Source organism: Protopterus annectens, chromosome 5.part0 (assembly GCF_019279795.1).
Source record: "Protopterus annectens isolate FY-2018-M chromosome 5.part0, PAN1.0, whole genome shotgun sequence".
Taxonomy (NCBI): Eukaryota; Metazoa; Chordata; order Ceratodontiformes; family Protopteridae; genus Protopterus; species Protopterus annectens.
In genome coordinates, this window is record NC_056735.1 from 1,066,919,027 (window position 1) to 1,066,937,831 (window position 18,805).

Here is an 18,805-nt window from a genome sequence, read left to right on the forward strand (position 1 = left end):
CCAGGTTGCTGGTCTGTTTACACAGCCATGTCATTACTAAACTGGCTGTAGCCACACCTCACAAATGGCCTTGTTTGGCAAGAATGCACACAGCTGCCCTCATAATATTGGTCTATCCATCATACAACTAGTATTCCTCTGGTAAAGCACTATGATGATCTGAAGATGTCTGGCACTAGGTAATGACAAAATACAATGGAATGCCAGACTACAGATATGTCAGAAAATGTCTGCTAAACAAAACAAGTACACAAGTACCCTGAGGAAAGTCCTGTGTACTCCTGAGAGGTATGGCTGTAGCACACAAAACCCTGGACTGGAGTACACCTATCTCTGGAATGGAGTCCCACTCTAACTATAGAAAGTCACACTGGGCATGCTCCTACACGTAGAGAATCACAGGACATGTTGGAACCCACATCAGAATATATGACTGTAATGTGTATATATGACTGTGCATACAGACAGCCATGTACACCTTAACTGCCCCACATACACACATCAGACAGGATTACCCACAGCTAGCTGTAGGTGACCCATATGCGATATATCTGAATCTGTTGTGTGAGATACACACACACACACACACACACACACACACACACACACACATATATATATATATATATATATATATATATATATATATATATATAGGCAACAGATAACAACATATGTCAAGCATACACACACATAGATGTGGGGAAGTGAGAGAGAGACAGTGACAGAGAGAGACACAGGAGGACACAGACAGAGTGAGTCACACACACAGATACCCTGAATGGCATGCAATGATATCCTGCTTTGGGCAGTGGCATACCAATTGCAAACAGTTGCATGTGGCAGCATAAAAGGTGAGCCCCATTGTATAACACTACTAAGGTTGGGTTTATAATATCACATCACCTGCCAGTGTGTGTGTGTGTGTGTGTGTGTGTGTGTGTGTGTGTGTGTGTGTGTGTGTGTGTGTGTGTGTCCGTCTGTAGGGCTAAGTATTAGGAGACTCTTCACACTCAGTAGATTTCACATTGCCCTACTTCACAAGGCCATTCTCCTTAGAAGTACCATTGGACACCAATCACTCCTATAAGCTCTGTAGCACATGTGATAACTGCATAACACTATAGTACAAATAACTAGCTAGGTAGGGGTAACACTATAGTACTAATAACTAGGTAGGTAGGGGTTCTAATCTCAATACTGGCAACTGTGTGTCTGTGTGTGTGTGTGTGTGTGTGTGTGTGTGTGTGTGTGTGTGTGTGTGTGTGTGTGCACGCGCACGCACATGCGCACGCACGCGTGTGTGTGTGTGTGTGTGTGTGTGTGTGCGTGTGTGTGTGTGTGTGTGTGTGTTTTAGGCCATTCCCACCCCAACACTTCCCAGTGCCACACTTTATCAATCCTGATGAAGTCATTCCCCTTACTGGAACCTTTGGCCAGTTGTCAGCCCAGTAAGCTCAGTAGTGCATGTGATAACTGCATAGCACTATAGTACAACTCGCTAGCAAGACTGGCGTTCTTTTCTCTGATTTGGCAAATGAGTGTTTGTGTATGTTTATAAGAAGAAGTATTTTGCTATGTCTCCCACCCACTGCTCTACTTTATCACTCCTACTGATATCATTCCCCTTATCAGCACCTTTGGCCAGTTGTCAGCCCAGTAAGCTCTGTATAATGTGTGATAAGTGTGTAACACTATAGTATAAATAACCTGTTAGACAGGGGTTCTACGCTCAGTTTCGGCAAATGTGTGTGTGGGTGTGTAAGTGTATATGTTTGTAAGAAGAAGTATTTTGATGTGATCCACCCACTGCCCTACTTTATCAGTCCTGCTGATGTCATTCCCCTTATCAGCACCTTTGGCCAATTGCCAGCGCAGTAAGCTCTATAGCACATGCGATAACTGTGTAACACTATAGTACAAATAACTAGATAGGCAAAGGTTCTACTCTCAGATTTGGCAAGTGTGTGTGTAAGTGTTTATGTTTGTAGGAAGCAATATTTTGATAAGTTCCCCACCCACTGCCCTACTTTATCAGTCATGCTGATGTCATTCCCCTTATAGGTTCATAGGTGTGTACTAGGCTAATAGCCCTGGAGCCTTTATAAGCCTAGCCCATAGAAGTGCCCTGCCATTGTGCCACCCGATGTTATTTCCCAGTGCATCTATCAAGTAGAGCCACTGGAGTGATCCCTGTGGGTGAACTTTCTATTACCCATCCACTCATCAAGATTTCTCTGGAACATGGTCAGCTAGGTGCTCTCCTTGACATGTATGAGAAGTCTATTCCAGGCCATGTGGAGTCGGTGGGTGAGGAACCTGTCCCTCCAGTATGTTGTGTTGATTGTGGTAATGAGGTTGAGGTCTCTGCAGTGTGTGGTGTGGAGGGATTCGGATGTCTTTAGATGTATCATTCTAAAAGAGCTTGGTTAGGCATGGCTTTGTAAGTCAAGTAGAGATCGCCACTAAGAAAGTGATATGAGACAGAGAATAGCTAGAGTCTTTTGAGTCTGTCTGTGTAGGACATGTGTTTAATACCTAGGATCCTCTTTGTGAGGTACTTCTGTGGTTGTCTCCAGATGTTGCAGGTGTTCAGTGAGGTACATGCCAAATGGGCCATTATACTTGATGATTGGTCTAATTAGGGAAGAGTACACATAGATGATGACCTCTTTCTTCCTGAATGCAAAACCATTGGTAATGAGATGTGCCACATAGAATGACTTCTGACCACAGTGGCAATGTGGTGGTTGAAGGAGTGGTTGCTGTCAACCTGTGTCCCCAGATCTCTTATAACACCTACAGTGTTCAGTGGGCTCCCGTTGATGTGGTACTTAGTGGGAACTGAGTTTTTACCAAAGAGGATGATGATGCATCTTGTGCTGTTAAGCTTCAGGCCATGGTTTCCACACCAGTCTTTGGTCTCAGAGAGGCCTTTTTGTAGGATGTCTGCATCACTTGCAGAGTTAGTGATGGCTCCCAGCTTGCAATCATGTGTGAACTTGGTCAGCCAGAGTACCTTTGTGTTGGCCTGGACTACTGAGAAGTAGATGCTGAACAGCAGAGTACCCAGGACTGATCCCTGTGGGACTCCACTTGTGACTGGTTGGCAGTCTGACTTGGAGCTTGCTACTTTCACACTGTGTGTTCTATCTGTGAGCCAATTTGCAACCCACCTAGTATAGGGGTTGATACCAAGTTTTGTTGGTTCATCAATAATTCCTGACTGAGAAATGATATCAAATGCCTTGGCCAGATTGATGTAGGCTGTATGCAGTGCCTTACCATCATACAGAGCCTTGGTGACTGACTCAAAGAAGTCAACCAGGTTGAGCAGGCATGATCTCCCTTTCACAAAGCCAAACTGTGTGGAGTCCAGAGTTAGGAGATTATATATATCTTTGTCGATCAGGTCCCTGATGATGCACTCCATGGCTGTACATATCAGACTCATCAGCCTAATGACCTGATAATTCCCAGGGTCTGTAGTCGCTACCCCTTTATGGAGAGGGTTGACTGTAGCAGTGCGTCATTTGGGAGGGACAAAGCCTGAGGTGAGGCTGTGACAGAACAGGGCACACAGTTCTGGTGCCTGGTATCTTTGTAGTTCATGTAGAACACAATCAGGAATATTGTTGGGTTCCATGGAAGCTGTATTACTGCCAGTTGACAATGCAGGTTTAACCCGGGATGTAGTAATCCTGGGTGCCTGACATTTTTCACGCATTCTGATTGTTCCCTTGGGGGGAGACAGGGGTAAAGCTGGCGCTGAATGTGTTGGAAAGAATACTGACAATATCTGTTGGCTCAGTATAGGAGGTAGTATTGTGCATTTCTGGATATTGCCATGGAGGTTCTTGATATAACTATCAAAGGCTTTGTGATTGTTGTCACTGTCTGCTGCAATTCTGCCATCATAGCTGCCTTTAGATGATTGCATGAGTGATCTCAAGTTGTTGTTGAGGCTAATAAGGTAGTTTTATCAGTGTTGGGACTCCAGCTTTTTCTGCAACAGTTGCTTCCTTCTGTTGTACAGGTTATTCATGGTAGGGGACTACCTTATTGGCCTCCATTGTTTGGAGGAGAGTGTCATGGTTCTGTTGGGTATGGCTAGTTCCATGCATTTATGTACATGTTTGTACAGTGCACTTGTGTATGATTCGGCAGTCATGCAGCTATTTTCCATTTACATGGGTGCTGTGATGTTAGTCACCTCTGTTTTTAGGAGCCCAAAGTCAGCTTTGGAGAAGTATTTCAATGTGGTTACCTTTGCAGGGGATATGGGTGAGATCTGGATTTCCATTGTGATTACTTTATGGTTGGATCTGACCAGGTAAGGATTGAGTACAGTTGTCAAGCAACAGTCCCATATGTTAGTAATCAACACAGGTCAAGGATGTTGCTTCCTTTACTGGGGGTCAGAATGAGCTGGTCCAGGGCATTCAAACTGATGAATTCCAAGGCATTTTGAAACCTTCTTTCCCCTTCATTCTGCTGAGCATCTGCTGCTCTGTGTAAGCCCTAGTGGATTTTTCCCTGTGGTTTTCTCCTGGCCACAGTACAAGCAGCACATGCTTGAGGACCTTAACAGATACCCTGCAACTCTAACTATCTGTCCGGAAGCCACCATTTTAAGCTTAAATAATACCACTGAACCCTAGTGGATTTTTCCCTGCAGTTTTCTCCTGGCCACAGTACAGGCAGCACAGGTTTGAGGACCTTAACAGATACCCTGCAACTCTAACTATCTGTCCGGAAGCCACCATTTTAAGCTTAAAATAATACCACTGAAGTATGTGTCCCAGTAAATAACTACCACATAAGCTAATCTTTTAATTAATGCTAGACTTTATAAGCACAATAAGAATTTACAGTGTTTTTTTTTTGCTAGTCACCATGAAAATCAGACACCAGCAGCTCCTATCCTTTCTCTTTGGTTACCCACTATCCTCATACTGTTTCTGTGTATATTCTCCTTTTCTGCACTTTACCCTTCCCTGAATTCATTTCTAGCCTCACTCATAATTGCCTTTCCTAGTGCACCTGCCCTATTTTACTGTCTTCAGACTCTTACATATTAAAGTTTTTTTATTTATGTTTTGCCCTGCTTTTAGCTGCTAGTAATACCTCTCTCTCCCCCTACAAAGCCCCTCTCTATTGTAGCTTATTTTAACCATACAGCACTGGGTTTCCTTCAAGTAAATCTACTTGTGTAGCTTGAGGCCAGTGTCCTTTTGGAAGCTTACTTCTGCTCATAGGTTCATAGGTTCATAGATAGGTACTAGGCTACTGGCCCTAGGGCCCATACCAGCCTAGCCAAAAAATGTACCCTGGCTTTTGCCACCCAAGAAAATTATTTTCCTGTGCCCCTGTCGAGGAGAGCCACAGAAGTGATCCCAGGGGTGAATTTCCCATTTCCCATCCAATCATCAAGATTTTTCTTGAAGAGTGCGAATGAGGAGCTCTGTTTGACATAGACAGGTAGTCTGTTGCAGAGTATGGGAAGTCTCTGGGACAGGCATCTATCCTTCCAACATGTTCTGTTTATTGTGGTGACAAGGTTTAGGTCCCTAGAGCGTGTAGCTCGGAGGGATTGGGATTTCTTTAAGTGGAGCATGTCCAACAGCTCTGGGTTTGACATAGCTTTGTATGTTAGGCAGAGATCGCCCCTGAGTAGGCGATATGCGATGGAGTAAAACTGTAGTTTTTTGAGATGGTCTGCATAGGGCATCTGTTTGAGGCCAGTAATCCTCTTTGTGAGGTATTTCTGTGGTCTTTCCAGTTGTTGTAGATGTCTTGTGAGGTACATACCAAAAGGGGCGTTGTACTCTATAATGGGTCTAATGAGTGGTGAGTAGAGGGGAACAATGACCTTTTTTTTTCTGGATGAGAATCCTTTTGTGATGAGATGAGCCATGTAGAAGGATTTTCTGACCACTGTGGTGATGTGATTATGAAAGGAGAGACTACTGTCCACCTGTGTCCCAAGGTCTCTTATCACATTTTCGGCATTAAGTAGACTACCAGCTATGTGGTAGTTCATGGATACAGAGTTTTTACCCAAGGGGATGACAATACACTTTTTGGCATTGAGCTTCAGGCCATGGCTTTGACACCAGGTATCTGTCTCAGTGACGCCCTTTTGTAGTTTGTCCACATCGCTAGGAGTTTCTATTATGGCTCCTAGTTTGCAGTCATCTGCAAACGTTGTTAGCCAAAGACCTTCTGTGTTGGTCTGCACTTCAGAGAAGTAGATGCCAAACAAGAGAGGACCCAGGACTGAACCCTGTGGTACTCCACTTGTCACTGGTCTGATGTTGGAATTGGAATCCGCTACTTTCACAGTGTGGTTTCTGTCCGTGAGCCAGTTAGCAACCCATCTTGTGACATAGGGATTTATACCTAGTTTAGTGAGCTTATCTATAATTCCAGAGTGGGGGATGGTGTCGAAAGCCTTGGCGAGATCTAGATAAGCTGTGTGAACCATTTTACCCTCATCTTTGGCTTTGGTGACTGCTTCAACGAAGTCAATCAAGTTTAGGAGACATGATCTGCCTTTTACAAATCCAAACTGGGTAGGGTCCAGAGTTTGGAGATTATCAATGTCTTTGTTTATGAGTTCCACGATGATACGTTCCATGGCCTTGCAGACCAGGCTCATCAGGCTAATAGGGCGGTAGTTCCCGGCGTCCGTCGTGGCTCCCCCTTTGTGGAGTGGGATAACTGTCACTGTGCACCATTCAGTGGGTACAAAGCCTGAGGTGAGGCTATGATTGAACATGGTACTTAGGTAAGGTGCCAGTTCATTCTGTAGTCCATGTAGAATGCAGCATGGGATATTGTCAGGTCCCATGGATGCTATGTTCTTGGCTTTGGAGAGTGTGTTTTTTACCTGTGCAGCCGTGATTATAGGAACTTTGCATTCTTCCGGTATAGAGATGGGCCCTCTAGGGGGTGAGAGGGGGTTAAAGTTAGCACTGAACCTATCTGCTAGGATATTGGCAATACCAGTTGGTTCTGTATATTGTGCTGTAACTCAGAGCAGATCTGAGTGTTCCCATTTAGATTCTTGACATAACTATAGAATGCTTTGTGGCTGTCTTTACAGTCAGTGGCAATTTTGTTTTCATAACTAGCTTTGGAGGATTTTTTGAGGGATCTCAGCTTCTTACTGAGGTTGACCAGGGAGTTCCTCCAGTCATGGAAATTTACTCTTTTTTGCAACAGTTTCTTTCTTCTGTTGTAGAGTTTGTTTATGGCAGAGGACCACCAGATTGGCTTCCTTTTTTTGGAGGATAACATCTTGGTTCTATTAGGGATAGCATGATCCATGCACTTGTGTAAGTACTTATAAAGTGCATTTGTGTAGGATTTGGCAGTCATATCTCTATTGTCTGTCTGCATGGGTGTCATGAAGTTTGCCACTTCTGTCTTAAGAAGTGTGAAGTTGGCTTTGGAGAAGTTTTTTATGATGGTTTCCCTAATTGGGATTGGGATATGGATGTCTAGGCTGATGAGCTTGTGGTCGGATCTGACCAACGAGGAATTGACCTCTGGTGTGGAACACCGGTTTCCCATGTTGGTAATGACCAGGTCTAGGATATTGCTGCCCCTGGTGGGGGTGTGAATAAGTTAATCCAAGGCATTGGAATTTATGAATTCTAGAAAACGTTGAGCAAAAGAGTTGGTACATGAGTAGTTTTCCCAGTTAATGGTGGGGTAGTTGAAATTGCCCATTATTAGGGTGTTGGGTTGTACCCTAATACTTTCCAGTGTATCAAGAAATGAGGAGTGTGAATCCTGGGGCATGGTTGGGGGTCTGTAGCAAGCTACAATTTGGTTGCTGTCTTGACCAGAGTTAGTTGCACTTGGATAATCTCAGATGCATTATGCTGTGCAACTAGCCTGGAGGTGTGGATATCCTTAATGAATATGGACACGCCTCCACCTTTAGTGCTTCATTCTGGGTTAGGTGGCTGAAAGGTGTGGTATAAATTGTAGCCTGGTAATGCAGAGGTGCTCTCTGGAGCTTTGAACCAGGTGTCTGTCACTGCACTGATGTCAATATTCTCCATTTTAAGGAGTGCCTCGAGTGAGTGCATTTTGAGGTTTAGACTTCTAGCATTGAGTAGCATTACCCACAGATTTTGCTTGCTTGTACCTGTTACAGTGGTGAATTTGTCATTTGAACCTTGCCTAAAAAAGGCACTATAGGGGTGGCAAGAGCCTTAGCCAGTATCCGGAATCCTAAGGGCGAGAGGTGCAGGCCATCTCTGGCAAAGCATCATGGTCTGTCGATCATGTCATCCTAGGCAGACAAATACTGGATCCCCTTAGAATTACACCAGAAGCTTAGCCAATTGTTGAAGTCAATCATTTTGTCCTTGTACTGTGGTATCATTCTGGGTGAAGGCAGGATGCTACTCAGGGTTAGGGTCATACCTGCCTGGGATACAAGATCGGAGAGCTCCTCCATGTCTCTTTTCATGTAGTCCAGGGAGGTACGTCTCAGGTCATTCACACCAACATGGACAATGACAGTGTTATATTTGTACTTATTGTGGAGTGACCTGAGTGCATGAGTTATGTCGCGGATCCTGGCACCTGACAGGCAGCTGACAGTAACTTTCTCCTTGTTTAGTCTAGTGAGTGGCACATCAGTGTGCCTGACTATAGAGTCACCTATGACTAGAGTGTTGGGTACGTTGTTATGCCTTATGGGCTGTGGTGGAGTGGCATACTGAGTTTGTGGGCTATGTGTCATTTGGGTTGTGTTGGGGGTGGAGTTTGCTTGCATTTATGCTTTGGATGTCCCTGATGGTTGGGCAGGTTTTTATTGAGAGCCTCCGCGAATGTAGGTGTGTGTTTTGTGTTTCTATGTGTGTGTTTTGGTGGTGTAGTTTTTGAGCGACTATGTGATGAGTGCGGTGTGGTGCAAGTGTTTACCTTCTCCTCTTGACTGTCTAGTCCAGTCTTGGGTGAAGAGAGCTTTGCTTCCAGTTTGGCTATATAAGTGCATCTCTCACAGGTTGTAGTGTTGGGTGGTAGGAGGAGAGGGTTGTCTGTGTACATGAGGCAATTGCTGCATTGCCCCAAGATGCCCAGATTCATCAGGTAGACAGGAGAAACCACTGGGAGCTGACCCTTAGACATGCCTGGATACGTGCTTATTTATTAAGTACTAAAAACTGCTTTCCACTAAACAAGTGAGGAAAGTTGAGTGCTGTAGTAATTTGCAGCTTATGTAGTGCTTACAATGAGTTCTGAACAAGTGCTGAGTTCAAAGAAACAGATTTGAGTGCTGAAACTAGAAAACTGGCTAGTTATAAGAAACAAAACTAAGCTAGAAGGCTTCCCTCCAACCCCGGTGGGCATGGGGGTTCAGAAGCCTACAAACAGTCTAGGCCACTTAACAGGAAAGGCAGGAAACAAGCTTAAATTTTTTTTGTTCTCTTTCCCAGATGCTCTCTTTGTGCACAGTAGGAGTGCCTGAAATCAGAATATGATCTCACTGCACTCAGCTGAGTGAGCAAATGAGAATGGCCCAGAAGGAGTATCCAAACACAAATTTACAAGAGGGGCAGGCAGTTTCAAAGCCACTAAGATTAACACCAAAACAGAAACAGGGAGGGTGGGTGAGAAAACTAACTGAAGAACAGCGTCAAAACTTCCAGTTCAGATAATATTCATGCAACACAGTTAAATCAATTTAAATACTGTATTATTTGAAAAAAAGTGCAGCTAAAGGTACTTAAATTCTCTTATACATCCAGATGAATACAGCTAGATGTTAGCCAGCCAAAGCTGAGGTTTTTAAGCAGAAAATATTTCAAACTGTACCACTTAAATAGGCAATGACAGGAAATCAAAGAATGTGGCTACCCCCACACCTGCAGTTACTAACAGATAATAAAATTCAAGCAAGCACTAACTGAAGAACAGTCAAAACTTCCAGTTCAGTTAATATTCATGCAACACAGTTAAATCAATTTAAATACTGTATTATTTGAAAAAAGTGCAGATAAAGGTACTTAAATTCTCTTATATGTCCAGTTGACTACGGCCAAAGCTGTTGTTTTAAAGCCCATATTTTATTTATTTTTATTTTATTTCTGGTGACTATACCTTTAGAAACGTTGTATCCGTGTCTCTCAAGCTAGTTTTTCACTATCTTTTCTGATTGTTTCTATGACTTCATCTTGACCAGAGAGCTAGCCCAGCCAAGTATTAGCCATTACCCCTCCCCCTCACCTCACTTCCTCTTCCTAGTTTTCATAGGTGCCTCACAACAGCAGGAGCCACTTTGAAACCTTCTTTCCCCTTCATGCTGCTGAGCATCTTCTGTTCTGTGTAAGGTAAACTTTTGATTCTTTCACATTAATTGTTTTGGGATGTCTTTTCTGTTGCCTTAACTGCTTTAAATCTTACAATATTTGGTGATTATTCTGTTGCTTTATCTGCTTTAGGTCGTATAGTATTTTGTGATTATTTTGAGATGAATATTGCTTGCATATGCAGTTTTGGTGTACTTTTTCTCGAAACTCTACTTTTGTGAATATTTAAAGTCTATTTTCCTTGTCACAAGGAGCTCCAGCACCTTATGATCATGGGTAGCTTAGCATTTGAACTGTGCTCATGTTATTTCTTGTTTTTTAATGAAAGAAAACTGTAAATGTGAATATTTACCAGCTAAGTTTCTTGTTGCAAGGAGCAACAGGCACCTTAACTTCACATTTAGATGTATCTATAGTATTTGCAATGTAATTTCTTGGTGTAGCACTAAAGTAAAAGGAAGAACTATTGCTTGAAAGTGTACAAATTGTTGTCCTCAGTATCCTGGATTTCTGTTTTCCTGCTTTGTGATTTATTGCCTTGTGTATGTCTACACTGTGCTGTTGTTAACTACTGTTGTTCTGCATTACTTTATGCATATGTGCAAACACTGCTGTGTTCTTAGCTAGCTATGTGTGTAAGACACTCATACAATGGAAATTAATGCTAGGTATACTGTCTCTGCCTATCTGTATTACTTTTTTCTCTCTACCCATGGCATTTTTGTCTCTCTTTCTTTTCCTGAATTACTTGCTCATAACTAATCTCCCTCCTCTCTGTTTTATAGACCTAGTGGATTTTTCCCTGTGGCTTTCTCCTGGCCACAGTACAGGCAGCACAGGTTTGAGGACCTTAACAGATACCCTGCAACTCTAACTATCTGTCCGGAAGCCACCATTTTAAGCTTAAAATAATACCACTGAAGTATGTGTCCCAGTAAATAACTACTACATAATAAGCACAATAAGAATTTACTGTGTTTTTTTATAGTCACCACGAAAAGCAGATGCCAGCAGCTCCTATCCTTTCTCTTTGGTTACCCACTATCCTCATAATGTTTCTGTGCATATGCTCCTGTTCTGCACCTTACCCTTCCCTGAATTCATTTCTAGCCTCACTCATAATTGCCTTTCCTAGTGCACCTGCTTTATTTTACTGTCTTCAGACTCTTACATATTATTTTTTTATGTTTTGTCTTGCTTTTAGCTGCTAGTAATACCTCTCTCTCCCCCTGCAAAGCCCCTCTCTATTGTAGCCTATTTTAACCATACAGCATTGGGTCTCCTTCAAGTAAATCTACTTGTGTAGCTTGAGGCCAGTGTCCTTTTGTAAGCTTACTTCTACTCATATTTTATTTCTTTTTATTTTATTTTATTTCTGGTGACTATACCTTTAGAAACTTTACATCCTTGTCTCTCAAGCTAGTTTTTTCACTATCTTTTCTGATTGTTTCTATAACTTCATCTTGACCAGGGTGCTAGCCCCGCTCTGTTCACCCTCGCTATGCTCAGTCTCACTTCGCTCCCCTTCCCTACCCCCATTCTCACCCACCCCATTACAATTACCTTTATACCTAACTGTCCCTCCCCTTCCTGTCCCACTAGCCACTACAATTCCACTTCCTGCCTGTTGCCACAACCACCTTACTAATCTGTCAATCTTGTCAACACCACCTCAACTATGCCACTGTCTCTCTACCTACTCTGACCATATTTTATTCCAACATGTATTATTTTCTAATATCTTCTACACTACTCCTTAGTCTCTCTATCTCCACCTCTTACCTCTCCAATCTCTCTGACCCACTCCTATGTTCACCAACTTCTCACTCATAGAACATATATCCAACTACTTCATATTTTACTATCTCCCCTGATCTATTTACTACCTCTATCTCAAGTCTATATAAACTATCCATAATACAGGTTTTTATACCTTCCCACAAAGATAAGTCAAAACTATATAAACTCCATCTAGCATCTACTACACTCTCTCCTCACTAAAAACCTACTTTGTTCTGGAGATATTCATCCCAACCCTGTCCCCTCTTCTCTCCCCAAAACTACCTCTACACTGCCCCAATCTTACTCCTTTAACAGTCACCAACCTCAGTCACAACAATCATCTCCATCCAAATACTTAACTATTTACTCATTGAATATTCAGAGTCTAGCAAACAAAGTCACTGAGCTGCACTCATGGATAGCTCTCAATACCCCTCACATCCTCTCCCTATCTGAAACCTGGCTCAAGGCACACATCTCAAATAGTGAAATACTCCCACCAGGTTATAATATCTTCCGATCTGATAGACCTGTAAAAAAAGGTGGTGGCGTAGCCATCCTCTACTCAAACATTCTTAACCTCTCACCATACCCTTCCCCAATTCCTGACTTCCTCCCAGCCGAAATCATCATCCTTAACTGCCATCTGAATCCCCACAAATAACTTGCAATTGCCTCTGTCTACCTTCCTCCTGGTAACAATCTGCCCATTCTTGAAAACATCCTCTCCTGGTTCTCCCACAACATACCATATGAGACACTTATCCTTGGTGATGTCAACATTGATTGGTCCAAACTCACAACTGACTCCTCCCAACTCAGTATCCACCTACATGGCTTCCACCAACTTATAACATCTCCCACTTGTTTCCATAAAAATTCCTCTTCCAGCTCCATCATAGACTGGATCCTTACCAATTCCCCCCACCAACACCACAATCCCACCACCTTACCTGACTCCCTCGGTGATCATCTCCATACCACCATCTTAAGACACTGCTCCATATTCCTAAACCCCACTTTATCAAAGACTGTCGAACACTATCGACTTTCAATTCATTTCAATTTAACTCTATTCTCCACAACATAGATTGGTCCATTCTAAAACACCTCCCCCTAAATGATGCTGTAAGCACTTTCAATAGCATCTTCATGAATACTATAAACTCCTTAGCTCCCTCTAGGAAGATCAGAGTAAAATCAAACCATGCTCCCTGGCTCTCCAAAAAGAATAGGTCCCTTATGAAATAAAGAGATCATGCTTGGAAAACCTGGACTAAAACTAAACAACCACCTTTTCTTCAAAAATACAGGCAACTGAGGAACCTTGCAAAAAAACATACAACTAATGATAAAAAGTTATACTATAGCTCTGCTCAGCTTAACAACAGATCCAATCCTCAAAAATGTTGGTCAACTCTCAACAACATCCTCTATCCTGGAAAGCCCTCTAATCCCTCCCCATACCCTAACTCTTCTTCTCAGGAAACAGCTACCCTCCCGAATAAACACTTTATCTATTCCATCTAAAATCTGGTAACCTCTAAGCCAAACTCTACTTCGACACCCACCTCTCCATGTCCCACTAACACAACTTTGTTTTCTTTTGCGCCGGTTCCCATTACTTACATCAAATCTCTACTATTCAAACTAAAACCTTGCTCTCCTTCCACTGACAATCTATCTCCTACATTCCTCAAACTTGCTGCTGACTCAATTGCCTATCCTGTATCTATACTAATTAATCGATTTATTCTGGAATCAACTGTCCCCACCCTTTGGAAATCTTTCTTCACTATCCCTCTTCATAAAGGTGGAAACTCCACTGACCCCTCAAACTACTGACCCATTGCCATTCTGTCCCCCCTCTCCAAGATATTAGAAAAATGAATTCACTCACAGCTTCTCAATCACCTCCTCACACACCACTTACTTACTCCTACCCAACATGGATTTTGTCCTCACCACAGCACCACCACTGCCCTCCTCTCCTTCACTCATATCATTGCAGAGGCCCTAGACAACAATAAACTCATTTCCTGTCTCTTCCTATATCTCTCCAAAGCCTTCAATACTGTCTGCCATCCTCTACTACTATCCAAACTCACAAATCTCCACCTATCCCCCTACGCACTTGCCTGGTTTAATAGTTACCTATCTGGCAGGGAACAATCTGTCAAATGGCTCTCATCCTCCTCACCTTTCTTTCCCATCTCCACTGGTGTTCCCCAAGGCTCCATCTTGGGACCCCTTTTGTTTAACATCTACACCAATGATCTTTACACCTCATGCAAAGAATCCTCCCTTATTCAGTATGCCGACGAATCCACACTTATATCCATCTCAAATAACATTCCTGAACTGCACTTCCTGACCCAACAGGCCCTACTATTCACTGAACAATGGCTTTCTCACAACCTATTGATCCTAAATCCCAAAAAGACCAAACTCCTACTTTTCCTTCCCCGTTCTCTTTCTCATCACAAAACCTCCTTTTTTATTACATCTTCTAACAATACAAATATCCAACCTGACACCCACACAAAAGTCCTAAGGGTCATTATCGATGACAAACTCAAGTTCAACCTACACATACTCCAATGTATAAAAAAAAAAAAAAAAAACAGAAACTAGGTCTGCTATATCAGAACAAAAAATTCCTAACCCCTGAATCTAGACTTACCCTGGGCCAGGCACTCCTCCTCCCCTCCCTCTTATACGCCGCCCCAGTTCTTACCAATATCCAGGCCTCTACTATAAACAAACTGCAACAGACTTACCATAAAATAGCCAGATTCATTACTAACTCCCCATACAACTCACACCACTGCATTTCTTTAAACTCTCTTCAATGGCTTGAACTTCCCCAGTTTCTGCTATCTTATCAATTTCATATGCTACACTCTATTCTTTATAAACCCTCCTTCTGTCCATCTCTATCTTCCTTAGTCTCCATCGACATCCCATCCCGGACCCTCCATACTTCTAACCAACAATTACTTGATATCTACCACCCAAAAAGGTCAGTAGGCAAACTACTCTACAAACACTACCTTGCCCATGCTTGGAACAATCTCCCACACCAAACACTTTAAAAATGAACTAAAAGCTTATTTTCTCAATTCCAGAACCTGTCCTTGCCATGACCCTACCTAGTCTTCCTTCCCTTTTTGTACCCTCAAAAGGACCATACTTAGTACCTCATTACACCTCTCTCTCCAATGTGTCTACTATGCATTTGCACAATTTTATACAAACAAAAAAAATGTTCATTGTTGACCTATTGAACTATATCAATGTAAAATTGTTACTTAGCTTCTTTTTAATGCAACTTTAACTTTATGTATGTATCCCAATATATGCAAATCATTTTGCTATAACTGCTATTATATCAATATTGTTTAAAATTGTACTTGTTTTAAAATGTATTACTGGAGCTTTTCTCCTCGGGTCACCACTGAAAATGGGCCACGAGCCCAGTTGGACAAACCCAGTTAACAAATGTCAATAAATAAATAAATAAATAAATATAAATAAATAAGTGTTGGGCCTGTTTTTTCCCAGTTGATGGAGGGGTAGTGGAAGTCTCCTAGTATGATAGTGTTGGGTTGGACCTTGATAGATTCCAGGGTGTTGAGGAATGTGGATTGAGAGTCTAGGGACATGGATGGGGGCCTATAGCAGGCTATGACCTGGATTGCACTATTACTCAATGTCAGTTGTACCTGAAATATCTCAGATGCATTATGCCGGGATGCTAGTCTGGAGGTGTGCATATCCTTTATGAATATGGAGACACCACTGCCTTTGGAGCTGCAGTCTATGTTTTGGGGCTGACAGGTGTGGAATGAGTTATAGCTTGGTAGTGCAGGGTTGCTGTCTGCTGCTGTAAACCAGATCTCTGTTACAGCACAAATGTCAATGTTCTCCATTTTGAGGAGTGCTTTGAGTGATTACATCTTGAGATTTAGATGTCTAGTGTTGAGCAGCATTACCCTCAGATTGCATTCATTTATAGCTGTTACAGTGGTAATTTGATTTGGAACACTGCCTAAAAAGGCACTATAGCATTGGCAAGATACTTAGCCAGTACCTGGAAACCCAGGGATGACAGTAGCAGGTCATCTCTGGCAAGCCATCATGGTCTTTCAATCATGTCATCCCAAGCAGACAGATACTGGATCCCCTGAGAATGACACCAGACACTTAAGCCAATTGCTGAAGTTAATCATTTGTTGTTTGTACTGCTGTATCATTCTGGGTGACAGTAGTATACTGCTCAGGGCTACTGTCATACCTGCCTGGCTCACATAATCTGAGAGCTCAACCATGTCTCTTTTCATGTAGTCTAGGGAAGTGCATCTCGAGTCATTCACACCCACATGGACAATGACAGAGTGATACTTGTAGCTGTTTTGGAGTGACTTGACTGGGTGTGTTGTGTTGGATTCTGACACCTGATAGACAGCTAATTGTTACCTACTCCATATTCAACCTAGTGAGTGGGACATCTGTGTGCTTCACTATTGAGTCACTTATGATTACTGTATTGGGCAAGGTGGTTACCCTTAGGGGCTTAGGTTGAGGGGCACAACTGTGTAAGTGACATATGTGTCCTGTGTTTTGTGCTGTGTTGTGGTGGTCGAGTGGGTGTCTGTCTTGGTGGTCTCTGCTGTTTGGATAAATTTCTATTGAGTGCCTCTGTGAAGGTGGGTGTGTGGTTTTTGTTTGTATGTCAGAACTGTGATAGTGGGTGTTCTGGAGGGGTATGTGTTCCATGTATTGTGGTGTAGGTGTTGACCCTTCTCCTCTTGACCAGCTAGTCCAGTCTTTGGTAGAGAATGCATATCTTCCAATTTGGTAATATAGGGGTATCTCTCACAAGTCTGAGTGGCGGGAGTTTAGAGGAGGGGGTTGTCTGTGTACATGAGGCAGTTGCAACAGTGCCTCAGAATGCCCAAGTGCACCAGGTTAATGGACAAAAGCACAGAGAACTGCACTTTAATCATGCCAGGAGGCGTGGTCATATCTACTAAGTATTGGAGCCAATTCTGTGAGGTATGACTACTGCTCATGGCTCTCAGGTTTGCTAGAATAATTGATACAAAAACCTGTTGAAGTGCAAAGCTATTAAGCTATTTGAAGTGCAACAGAGAAAGAACTATCAAGCTCTAAGGGAAAAACTGAAGGCAGACTTTCTGGCACCTGCAATAGTTTACCTCAGCTGTGCAATTATGAGCACCTTTGGCCAATTGTCAGTCAAATAAGCTCTGTAGCATGTGCAGCAACTGCATAACACTGTAACACTGTAGTACAAATAACTAGATAAGCAGCGGTTCTACTCTCAGATCCGGTGTGGGTGTGTAAGTGTGTATGTTTGTAGGAAGAAGTATTTTGATACGTTTCCCACCCACTGCCCTACTTTATCAGTCCTGCTTATGTCATTCTCTTTATCAGCACCTTTGGCAAGTTGTCAGCCCAGTAAGCTCTGCATGCGATAACTGCGTAATACTATAGTACAAATAACTAGATAGGCAGGGGTTCTAATCTCAGTACTGACAACTGTGTTTGTATGTGTTTTGGTGAAGATCATATCCTGTTTGGCTGATACCATTTTGATGTGTGTACCATCCATGCCTGTTTACTACCTCCCAATGACATTACTTTATATAAAGTGGTAATGGCATCTGCCTCACATGCAGCATGTTAAACCATTGTGCAGGCCATGCCAGTCCTCTCTACAGATGTCTATGGAATATCCAGATGTTTGCAACCTATATGTGGTCTGTGTCCCTTAACAATGCCCATGTATGTGATATTGTTGCCAAATCAGCCACAGTGAGTATAGTGACGCACATGTCAGCATCACGTATCATACCTGACTGAAACATCATGTTGATACAATGTTTGCTACCCTATCACTTGTCCAGGCTTGTAGGAGCAATGCATGACTCCAGATGCTATTTCTGGTGGGTTATCTCACCATCCATGAAGGCATTCAGAGCATTATGTGTTGTAAGAGGTAGTGTGCTATGTCCCATGCATATAATCTATATGGGGCATGTCATGTGTAAGTAGTACTACAGTACATCAAAGTGGATATGTAGGTTTACTAATCTGTCTATTGCCAACTGTGTTTGTGTTACTGTATGCACATCTCCTGTGTCAATCCTTATCGTGTGTATGCAAAGGATATACCATTTTGTCTCCCTGTCCACCCTGTGAACTCAGGAATACATACCACAAACCTGTCATACACAGTATCATGCATGCCCTCAGGGTTGAGTGTATGGGAAAGAAAAGGTAGGGCCAACAGGTGTTGACAAGTGAGTCTGTTGCAGTTAATGTAATGGCTACATTTGTGAGAGACCTGCTGACAGTACTGCAGTAACCTGTTCTGTATGTATGAGCCTGTGGTACTACACAAGTACACTGAGGTAACATGCCTGAAGGCTACCTGTCTGTGACAATGGGGTATGTATGCAAGGTCATACTGTCTGACAACAGTGTCCCTCACACACTGCTGCATGCATACACACCTGGTACATGTACATTGTAAAGCTGTACCTTGCCTATGACACGGTTGATGTATTCCCACTTTGCCATACTCCCTCTTGGGAATGTCTTCAGGGCCACAGCCTGCAGACACACAGACACCTGGAACACAAACAGAATACAGTATGTCAGAC